General features: G+C 42.2%; 1 long non-coding RNA gene across 1 annotated transcript; it reads left to right on the plus strand.

Annotated features, from left to right (window-relative positions):
- The first annotated feature begins 229 nt into the window (after window positions 1-229).
- LOC135418821 (uncharacterized) lies at window positions 230-3,139 on the plus strand. Its single transcript, XR_010432687.1, has 3 exons — window positions 230-1,131; window positions 1,528-1,687; window positions 1,945-3,139. It is a non-coding gene; the product is annotated as an uncharacterized LOC135418821 (long non-coding RNA).
- The last annotated feature ends 7,583 nt before the right edge of the window (window positions 3,140-10,722 follow it).

Genomic DNA, 10,722 nt, shown 5'->3' on the forward strand with positions numbered 1-10,722 from the left:
TGGGTGTATGCACTGTGTCTCTGAGGCTGCAGTGAGTTAGGCAGGGCATAAGATCACGTATAACATCAAAAGAGGCCCTTGGACTGAGTTGCTGGAGGCAGGACTGGCAGACCTGTAGGGTTCTTCTGAAGCTCTATTCTTGTGTAAAGCTTCTCTGTCAACAGATAAATCAGTTGCATTTCTGATTATCAGCTGTAAATGTGCATTATCTTTTGATTTCTTAGTAAATCAAGTGTGTATGCGTCCTCTGTGTTCGTTATCTCTGGCTAGTCCCTTCTGAAAGGAATGATAGGAAGTGAAAGAATGGGACAAAAACCTTTGTTGAGCTGTTTAGAATAGACCCTGATCTTGAGCCTATTCCCCATACACAGAAAGGAGTTACAGAGCACATCTGTTTTCATGACATATCTGATGGTATTTTGAGCACTCAGGTCCTGCACTTCCCCCTGACATTGCATCACCACTTTCTGTTAATACAATTACTTTCAAGGCATGCTCAGTTCCCACTAGCTTTAGTTTTGAAGTTAAACAAAATTAGTCCTTCCAGGTCAATCGTGGAATACACAGTGGAGCATTTAAAAGCAGAAGATGAAGGTGGAAAAAAATGAGACAATAAATAGATTTCCCCATTTTTAATTCTATTCATCTCCATTACATTGGGGTAGGTAGAAACAAAGAAGGCTGCATCACAGAAAAGAGTTGAGGCAAAAGAGTTTGCCATGTTGTGCTGAAGAGAGAGTAACATCACCTCTTGGCTAATTGCATGGGAGATACCTGTGCACAAGTCCCTGGTCCTACCTCACCCAGTTGCTATACCTGCTGGTTTATGGGTGTTTTTTTGCTGACTAACTGAACTTTTAACTAGCTCTACAAAATGGATTGGTGCTAGCAGAATATACTTAGACCATCACCCAGTAACTGGGAAACTAGCCTGCAAATTAGGTTCAAATCCTTACCCTCCTTCATTCCCTCTCAGGCTCCATGACTGTTACTTCACAACTCATTGCACTTTGCTGGCTACAGGGCTCCCACAGGCAACTCCCCTAATCATGGAAGAATCCTTTTTTTTCTATATACAGAAAGACCACCCTGTTTGGGAAACTTTCCCCTCAAAATCAATCCATTTACAAGGTAAGTTTAAGTTTTTGTGACTCAGTGTTTTCTTTTTTAAAAAAGAAAAAGCATGTTTCAGTCAAAAACCTGTAATCAACTCAAAGTGGAATGGCACAGTTTTCCCTGCCCTTGGCTGCATGGAAATGTGTGTGCAGCCCCAGGGAAAGCTTCAGCACCGATGCAGTGACCCAGTGAAAATCCTGGAAGCAGGCAGTCAGCATTAAAGACATGCATTAAGAAGTGTTTACACATACTGCTGAGGTGAATTACAAAACTCCCCAGAAATATTTGCAATGTGATGGCTTCGGAAAGCCATCTGGGAATTGTACCTCAGACAAAAGATATTATGCCAGTAACAAAACTAGTGGCTGTATCTTACCCCCTGGAGCTCATCTTCTCTTCTTAAATCCCCAGGAGCCAGAACTGCAGAGGCAGAGGGGGATGCCTGTGGCACACAGCCGTTCCCGTTTCCTCTCATTGGCACAAGGCTGCAGAATGACGACACGGAGTTACTCGAAGGAGACAGTGTGGAAGCAGATGTGGATGCATGTGACAGAGCTGGAGGCATCTCACTGTAATTAATGACTAGTGAAACAAGTAGTTAATGTTGCACACACATCTAATGAATAGGAATTAGTATTGCTGATTCTTGGGCAGCTATTTGTGCTGTTTATCTGATATTTTAAAGGAATGACTCTTTTCTAATCCAAAGAAACATTCTTTGGTGGGTAAAACAAGAATTGACTTCTGCCTTTGACTAAACATTAGGAAACTAGTTTCCAAGTTAGGAAGAGCCGGGATGTATTTTTTCATATTTTTTCTTTCTTTCAGTTTTCCTGACTCCAGTCAAGAGGTGAAATGCCAGAAATACCCAGAGACGCCCTACCTAGCCAGACAGCTCCCCCGCGGGCCATGCAGCCCGACGGGTGGTTTTCCAAACCACCCCTGAACTCTGAACCTTCAAATCATTTACAGATCTCTCACAAGTGGAGATGAAACCACATCTCTGCATGACTTTTGCAAGCAGCAGTGAGAGCCTGGATCAGCAGAGTTCCTCTACGCAGCCCGGCTGTTTTGCAAATGCAGCTCTGAAGTGGCTCTGAAGGCTGCTGTGGTCTCAGTAATGGGCACCCATTCGCTCTGCAATTACCCAAAGAAAACCTTCACCTCGTCTGCTCAGGGTAGAGCCTGAATGAAGCTTAACTAGCCAAAGACAACTGGGAAACCCTAAATTTCCTATTACGAGCATTGTCTCGTCTGACAGTATTTTTGTAACAGACTAACGCCGCCTGTCCCTGGTGATAAGCTGGGTTTTATTATGAAATATAACAGTTGTATTGTACGTGACTGCTCCGTGCAAGGCAATTTACAGACCTGCTCTGGTGACTGCTGTGCCCTTTACAATGGAACTTGTATCGCGTCAAAATTTTCATGATTCTAAGAGAGGGGAGAAAATTCCTGTTAGGTAACTGTTATTGAAGTGTGTACAAGATTGGATGTCAAAACATTTTCATTGTTAGCTGGTGGGAATTACATTGACTGACAGCAGCAGTTTAACAACTGAGATTCAGTGTAGTTTATTATTTTATTTTTTTTCCGTGTATTTTAGGAGACTATAAATTTGGAGCGATAAAGCCTGTCTTTAGAAACACACACTCTCTGCCTTGCGCTTTCACTATCGTTCTCAGATTGGTAAAAGACGAATGAGTGATAAAAGAGATTAAAAACCAATGCTTTAATTTCGTCTTGCTGCATGGTGTCAAGGTATCCTGTCCTCTTAATAAAATAAGCAGCGGGACTACGGGACACAGAGTTAAAATGAAAATGAGCAAAAGTTTGGAGTGGGTGGGTTATAACTTCGGGCCCAGTTCTGGCTCTCTGATTCCCGGCTAACCCATCCCCGCTCCCCGCCGGCCGCTGCCGTTCCCCCGCTGGCCGCGAGGTGGCGGCCGAGGCGGTGCCATCGCCGCAGCCGGGACAGACCCGAGTGCTGCTGCCCCGAGTCGGTCTGGTAACAACAATTAACTCCCCCTCTTCCCGCTGCCGCGAAGTCCTGCTGCTCGGATTACAGAGGCTGTAAACAGTCACACTCTGCCTTGCATCCTTTGCTCTTCAGGCAAAGGAAAACCGTTCCCTCAGAACTATTCGTTTGCTGTCTTCACTTGAAAATACTACCTGCTGTCGCGCAACCACCCTGAAAAATCCCCAAATCTTTTGACTTGAACCTTTGCCACCCATGTGTGTGGCTGCTTACCAAAGTCTCTCGTATCACCACACTCAGAAGTGGGAGTCTGTGACACCCACTGCCTCGGGCTGCTATGACATCTCCAGCCACCTTTTGATTTTCCACATTTATTTTACCTCTATTCTTTATTTCAATCCTGAGAAACTATTTCTTCAGTGTTTTTTCAGTTTGCTTCAGCATAGAGACCACAACTGTAAACCAGCATATTTGAAAGCTACAGAACCATTTAGAACAGGAACCTTCCCCTGAGCTGGACGTGTTTGTCAGATTGTCAGCGTACACAAGGTTTTGCCAAGGAAGTGATGGGAACTACACTGTCGACATGGCATTAATGTTTCTTGCTTCATGTCTGTTCACGTTACTAACCTATGCAGCTGTGTAATACCAAAGTCACAAAAACAGACTTAAATGCCTGTCAGAGATGCTGAGGTGGTTGAGCCCATCTCAGTTTGTGTTCCCACAACAGTCTGCTCTGGTGGGACTCCCAATTTTAATTCCATCTCCAACATCCAATATGTTTTTAATGGTCTTTTAGATTAGGTCTCGGTTGCCAGACTAACAGTTTTGATCTAATTGGGTCAGAATGGCTTAACAGAAACGTCATGGAGGTCACTGGCCTCTTCTGCCTTTGGCTGTGGCACCACAAAAAGCAGTGCCAGTGCTCGGCGTCAAGATGCACTGAAAATGAAAGCAGCTTGGAACTGCAGTTAACCCTGAATTCAGAATATCAGGGCAACTAACAGCATTATAAAATATTAGGAGAGAAGGCGGAAAGATATAAAGGAAAGGAAATAGGAAAAAGAAGATATAGAGAAACAAAAATAGTTGAGAATAATACATAGGGGAGTTAGAAGGTACTGGTCTTCATTTTTTAAGCCTATTCATGTGTGTGCACAAGGGCATGCATGTGCTTATTACTACAGCACATGACCATAGGAGCTGCTGCTGGAGAACAAAGTGAAAAGGAAACGTGGAAGGAGATGATGAATAGAAGAGGAAAGTGGTCTAGAATGAGGAAGCCTATTATTTTTTGTCTTTGAAGACTGATGGACTTGCATAAAGTCTTTCACATGGAAGAATTGATTGTTTTGAAAATAAGTGCAAAGATTCACTCCTGGGTAGAGCTATTTCAAAGCAGTAAAACAGTTGGCTCTTTAAAATGTTTTTGAACAGTAACAGTGAAAAACTCTTAATGGTAGCAACACGAATAAGGCAGCATTAATGAATTCAGTCCGTGCTGGTAAAATACTGCCGTGCTTTTTAAGTCAAAATTTCAAACTGTTTTTGTTTGTTTGCTTGGAGTTCATCTCCCTTTTTTACTTTCTTTTAATCGAATGGAATTTTGGTTCTGCCTGTCATTTTGAAGTAGACTGGAAAAGAGGGGAAGGACCCTGTGAGAAATGAATTTAACAACCAAATGCTGCCCCTCAGAAACCAGAGCAGTTCCTCTGTGCTGGTGGGGACCAGAACAGAATGGGGCTGGGGGGGGGAGGGCTGTACACTGCTCACAGGCTCACTGTTGCCCAGCTCCCTTTTGGGCTTCAAAGGCCATTGGCAAAATTTTTTAAAATGTTCTGAAATTTTAGAGATTTGAAAGAAGCTTTTCCACAAGTGTCATGAGGAGCTCCAGGTGGTGGAAGCTTTTATCTGTCCCTTATTTTATTTACATGCCTAAGGAAAAGCTAACACCTAGTATAAATCTGGCATCCGTGCCAAGGTGCCAAGTTCTGGTTTACCTCCTAAGTTCTGTTCAGGTTTCACCTTAGAAAAACTGAAACAAAATCCTGTACTTTGAATACAGTTTGCACACATTAAGTTTCAGTTTGAACTGAATTAAAATCAGTAGGATCTGTTCAACAGTAGTTTGGCTCTGCCTGAGTTGCCAGGAAGCCTTATTTTATATCAAGGGAAAGTTTGGGGGGATCTCTTATTGATTTCTCTGGTAAAAAGGCTGTGTCCAAGACTCACTATCCAGGAGTACAGAAGTCACCCTGCTTGATCCCAAGGAAAAACCCTAGAGAAATAGTCCACTCACTCAGAAATCTGTTATGTCCACATCCAGAGTATTGTTTCCTCACTAGGAGATACCAGTTTTGGAAGAATTTGATTTCAGAGTTTGAAGCAGTTCCACAGACCACTTAGGCTTGACCTTCAAATGCCTTAGATAGATACAAGCCTTGAAAATGACCCTCTGTGCTCTCTGTATTTTGTAGGGAAAAAAAAATAACCATGTGGGGGGTATATTCTTGACTTTGTTGCTGAGTCAATGAATTGCAGTGCTCTAAATCATCTGAAGCTTCAGTTAACCATGAATAAGTTTTCTTGATGTAGGAAAAGATAATAGTACCAAGGCTGATGGTTTGTTAATGTTTATGTTAAATATGTGTCTGTATGACAGGAAAAGAAAAGGAGTCTAGAGATGGAAGAGCAATTTTGTATTCCAGTGTCTGCTATCTGGGAAAAGCAAGGAGCTGAGGAGACATATCCAGGAGCAGACCTGTGGCTTCTGCAGTGTTGCTCAGAGTCCCAGCCATATGATGGGCCCAGTGCCATGTAAACATGCCTATGCACCCCATGAGGTTGCCAGGAACCTGACAGGGAAAACTGCTGGAGCAGCCAGACAGCCCAGCCAGCTCTTATTGGCGGCATTTTCAGCATTGCAAACACTTGCTACCTGAACGTCCACCACTGATGCTTCAATCTAACATGTCTGGAAACAAGGAGAGACTTTGCCAGACCCTTCCAGCAGCACTGGGGTAAAATACAGATCTGGGAGAAGTGTGATTTTTTTTTCTTAGCTACAGCTGATCCCAATATTATGCAGGCAAACACCCTTAATGAGAGGTAGGGACAATAAATTGTGTGGCTTTGTTTAGGCATTGGCATTTAAGTATTCAGGACAAAATGCTTCACAGAAGCAAAGGGAGTCATTTATCTTTTCCTACATCTTTACATTTTCATTTCAAAATACGTCTTTTTCATGAGCTGTCTATGATACCCATTACAAACCTGAACAGTTCTTGTGGCTCATCTATCCTATGTATGTTTGCAGCTCACACTGTGTCCTGAGATCTGCTTTCACAGCATTTAGAATGTGCAGCTGCAAATGGGAATGTAGGAGGGGTCAGCATTGAGGGGTTTGCATTTAACATTGCCTACTGGAATCCCAAAACTAAAAATGAGCCAGAGGAAACAAGCAGTGTTCTGCTTTGCATATGCTTATGGCCCATGAGCAATTCCAAGGATCCAGGTCTGATTTCACAATTCTGCACATGCACTCCTGCAAATCTCTTCAATATCTGCAGCATAAATGTGTAGGCATCTGAGGGTTGGATTCAGATCTCAAATGAATATTTGCTTCTATCAATTAGGAGTAGACAAATGCTCTATGATCATTACCTTAACAAAACCAGAACTTCATCTGTAGAGTTGAAAAATGGTGTTTGAAGAGAACAATAACAAGATCTATAAGTATATTTAAGTTCCTCTAACTCTCGCTGTTTTCAGTACAGGCACCTAAGTTAAATATGTAAATCTTCTCCCTATTGTACAATGTCAGTGACAGGATTTTGTTCCTCTTAAGGTTATTGCTACTGTGACATGAAAGTCTGTGACATAAAGTAAATTAATATAGCAAGAAAGTCAAAATGTCCATGAAAAATATCTTGACATACCTGCTCTATTTTCCTAGCCTTTTCTTTCTTTTTTTACTTATTTCTTGTGCTTCTTCCTGTGATCTATTTTGATCACTCTCAACAGAAAAACCTCGCTACAGCAGGTTTTTTCAAAATTGATGCAAGCTGATTTAATTTCAGGCAGAAATTGAACCTTGTCGGGACTGGATAATTCTTGCAGCTTTTCTGATTTGAGCTTCAGACACTAATACAAGAGAAATATTTAACAGCACTTAGTAAATTGTTTTAGTAGTGGATTCATTAATTTGAGACCAACACAGTGAAGTTATGTAAAACTTCAGGATCGTAACTATTTACACACGCTAATTAACACAGAGAGTTTTCACCAGCCAGCAAGTCACAGAAACAGGTCATTCAGCTGCTGTGGCTGAATCACTCCGGGTTTGTCTTGTGAACTTGGAATACTTGACACAACACTCCTGTAATGACTCTAGTAACTACTTCTTGGACAAACTGTTCATGAGGTGATAGCCTCTTTGCATGAATCTCAACCACAAAAGAAGCTTCAGTCTTTTAGCCAAAAAGCACTTTGTTTCTTTTCTTTTCTCTAAGTACTAAGTACTCTGTGCAAGTTCCTGACCATGAATACCTCACCCTGTTTTCTAACCTGGGCTAGGCTGCTGTGAGCTGGCCCCAGCCGGCCATGTCCACACAGCCCTGCCACTGACCCCGGCTCCATCAGTGGGATGATGTTCCCCGCCCTACTCACATACTGGGAAAATTCATCTTTTTTTTTTTTTTCCTTGTGTCACAGATATAATCTCTGTTATTTTGTCATACTGTCTGTATGATATTTTAATACCTCAGCACTCTTTGGGATCGTACTTATGCCAGTTTGTCAAAATCTGGGGGAAATCTCTCCCTTTGAATCATTTCACTGATTGACTGCTTGATCCTTGCATTTGTTTTCTTTTGTGAGTGCAACATAAACTTGGGTGCAATTGAGCCACTGTGATGTCCTGCTGTATTCCTGGGAACCAAATTAAATGGATATATTAACCAGCATCGATCCACTGAGGGCTTGTTAGACTGTAGGGTAAGTGTGAGGCCAGTTTCTCTACAGCCCATATAATGTGTCCATCTGCACAAAGTCACCGAAATTGTTTAGAGCTGCTGTGCCAGATGTATTTTGAGATCCAGCTGAGAAACCTGGATTCAGTGCCTTTTAGGAACTGAATCCAAACTCGCATTTTGTATCAAAGCATGTCACCCTATAACACTCCTGCCATTTATGCAAGTCTTAAAAGTTTCTATTTGCCCAGAAAAAAATAAATATAATCTTTCTGGTATTTAAAGAACTACACAAACCCTGCCCTCCCAGAAAAAATCCTAGACTCCTGTTTCATCTTCATTGGAAAAACTGATCTTATGACTTGTAAAGGTTCCTGATTTTTTGCAAGGTTGCAGTGTAGCATATGGGGCTTAGAATTCCAGTCACAGGGTCCCTCAGTGATTTAACATTTAACAGGAAAATTACGTTTGTCAGTCGCATCTATCGTAAGTTTACGCAGCTGTATTTTCCCCAGCTATGCACTTGAAGAGACACTGTATTAACAGCTCAACATGTCTCCAGGTTTTTAATCCCTTTCCTCCCACTCCATTCTTCTATCAGGCAATCAGATCAGGTCAGACTCACCTCAGTGGCCCAGCACAGCAGTCTGTATTTAGAGGCAGAAAATCTGAATCTTCACACTGCTGACCTTATTGTTTTACAGACTATTGATTGCAAGTCACCAGGTTTCAGCAGTTCAAAGGGATCAACCCTCTGGAAAAGAAAAGCAGAAAGAAGGAATGAACCCATACACAGGACCAGGGCACAATTGCAACTGAACTGACAAACATGAGACTGATTTTATATAATGTGGATAAATAGTAATGAAAAGAGGGTCTCTAATCTCTTGTATGCAGCATGAGAATGCAGCCAGACAGAAGTTTGCAGCACACCAGCATGCCCACATGGCCTGCAGAGAAGGGAGTGCTGGCAAGGACCACAGCAAAGGCTGGGCCAGAAAGGGCTTCCCCCTCCAAGGGCTCAAAATGGAGCAGAAGCTCTGTGTTTCCCCCGTGGACCTATGTACACCTTGTGCTTTGGTCTAGAGAGAGCAACAGGTACCACCTGAACCAGAGCCAAGGGTGGAACGGGTATCAGGGCTGGTAACAAGCCCACCAGCCCTGTTCAGGCTGCTCCAGAAAGGGAAGACAGTGACAGCAGACAGCAGTGCTCAGGTGAGAGGGTTTCCGAGCAGCTTCCCAGCTCTGTTTGATTGCTGGAGGGAAGTGGGGATGGGAAAGGTAATGGAAATATCCAGAGCAATGGCCATGAAGGCAGGGTGAGGCCAGCTCTGACAGACTGAATCTCCCAGACCTAAATGCCCCTAAGTGTCCCTGACTTCACTCTGGCTCTAGTGCAGGACAGAGGAAGCCGTTCTAAACATTAAAAACAAAGATGAAAAAATAACATGTTCAGCTGGAAGAAGGATTTTGCAAATTTTCATAAACTCGTCATGGGGTTTTATTTAAATATTAGGTTTCAAAAGTTGCATAATGAGCAAATAGATGCAGATACTTTTTATGCATCTTACCAGCACAACAAACAAGACCCATTTTTCTGACACTCAGAGTACTGAAAATATGTTTTCTCCCTTGAGATACTGATAATCAAGATTGTCAAACGGGAATATTTTTTTTTTTTTAATTCTTCAAGCTGGGAATTTTTAAGACAATTTTGATGATTCTCTACATTTTGATTTTCTAAGTCTCCTTTCATAAATATATTTAATGCAATCCATACAAGACAAATAAGACCACTTGTTTCCCAGACATGCTCATCTACTGCAATGAACTTACACTCTGTATTGCTCAGTATAATCATATTAGTAAATGGGGGTATATAGACTATTTAGGTCTATTTGAGAAGCAGAATATTTTAGTCAGACAAGGTATAGCTTTGTGGTAAGAAGCATTTGAATATAAACACATCCACAGCCATGTTCTAGATACCTGTAACTCAGAAATGTGGCAAACTTTGTATGCTCTTGAGACCGTGAACTGCAGGAGACCAGTCTCTGTCTCTCCCTCTCCACAAGTAGGAATCTGGGGTACACTGAGGTTCTAGCCTTGTCAGCAGCCTGTGGTACTCAGCTGTGCTTTCTGGTCTTTGTAATAAAGTATGGTAGCAAAAATCTAGCTATTTTTCTTGCTATTGTTTAAATTGCAGGCTTTGTTTACCTTTGTTCCTCTTACTGTATCATATTTATCAAAACCATGGCATCCAACGTCTGAAGTACTACAGCCTGGAGTAGATTAACATCCAAAAATACAAATTAGCAAAAATTCTAGTTTTGAGCCCTGTTGTACTTAAACCTGATGATCCTCTCAGGCTGGAAAACTTTTACAAGGGGAAGCAGCATAATCCCAGACAAAACTAGGAAAATGGCAGTGGTAACAGGTTGAGAGTGTGTGAACACATCCTCCAGGTCCTCATTCAGAGCCATCATTTTTCTCCTCTCACAAGCAGGCAAACCTACCTAGTTAGAAGATGCCTAGCAAGGAACTCACTTCACCTCACGGGCATCCCCCAGCTCTCCACACGAGCCACAGCTCAATGCAGTTGCAATGCAGTTATATTTCTACCAGCTTTTCTTTAAAGTATCTGTTTTTCACTGTCTT

Source organism: Pseudopipra pipra, chromosome 9 (genome assembly GCF_036250125.1).
Source record: "Pseudopipra pipra isolate bDixPip1 chromosome 9, bDixPip1.hap1, whole genome shotgun sequence".
Lineage (NCBI taxonomy): Eukaryota > Metazoa > Chordata > Aves > Passeriformes > Pipridae > Pseudopipra > Pseudopipra pipra.